The sequence below is a fragment of the Otolemur garnettii genome, unplaced genomic scaffold (assembly GCF_000181295.1).
Source record: "Otolemur garnettii isolate 467f Iridium unplaced genomic scaffold, OtoGar3 scaffold00020, whole genome shotgun sequence".
NCBI lineage: Eukaryota > Metazoa > Chordata > Mammalia > Primates > Galagidae > Otolemur > Otolemur garnettii.
Genome location: NW_003852415.1, coordinates 26,635,609 through 26,636,431, shown reverse-complemented (window position 1 = coordinate 26,636,431; position 823 = coordinate 26,635,609).

Below are 823 nucleotides of genomic sequence, written 5' to 3'. Positions count from 1 at the left end.
GAAAGAAAGAAAGAAAGAAAGAAAGAGAGAGAGAGAGGGAGGGAGGGAGGGAGGGAGGGAGGGAGGGAAGAAAAGAAAAAAAGAAAGTAAGCTGCTGTGAACATTTGCATACAAGTTTTGTGTGGACTTCTGTTTTCGTTTCCCTTGGGTAGATACCTAGGAGGGGAATTGTTGTGTCCTTTAGTAAATTTATGTTTAGCTTTTTAAGAAAATGCCAAACCATTTTCCAAAGTAGCTGTGCCATTTTACATTTCCACTAGCTGTGTATTTCTCCACATCCTAGCTCACATTTGTTATTGTCTATCGATTTAATTATAGCGATTCCAGTGTGTACGAAGTGGTATCTCATTGTGGTTTTAATTTGCATTTCCCTAATGACGAATGATGTTGAGCATCTCTCTGAGTGCTTATTAGTCATTTGTTTATCTTCTTTGGTAAAATGTCTATTACAATTTTTTGCCCATTTTTTAATTGGACGTTTGTCTTCTTGTTGAATTCTCTGTATATTCTGGATACAAGTCCTTTATCTGATATATGATTTGCAAATATTTTCTCAGGCATTGGCTTGGTCTTTTCATTTTCTTAATGGTGTCTTTTGAATTGCAAATATTTTTAAATTTTGATGAAGCTCAATTTATCAATTTTTCCTTTATACAGTATGCTTTTGATGTTGAATCTGAGAACTTCTGTCTAACTCGAGATTATAAATATTTTTTGCTGTGTGTTCCTCTAAAAGTCTTATAGCTTTAACACTTATATTTAGGTTTACAGTTTCCTTTTGAGTTAATTTTTGTGTGTAGTGTGAAATAAAGATCAAAATTCA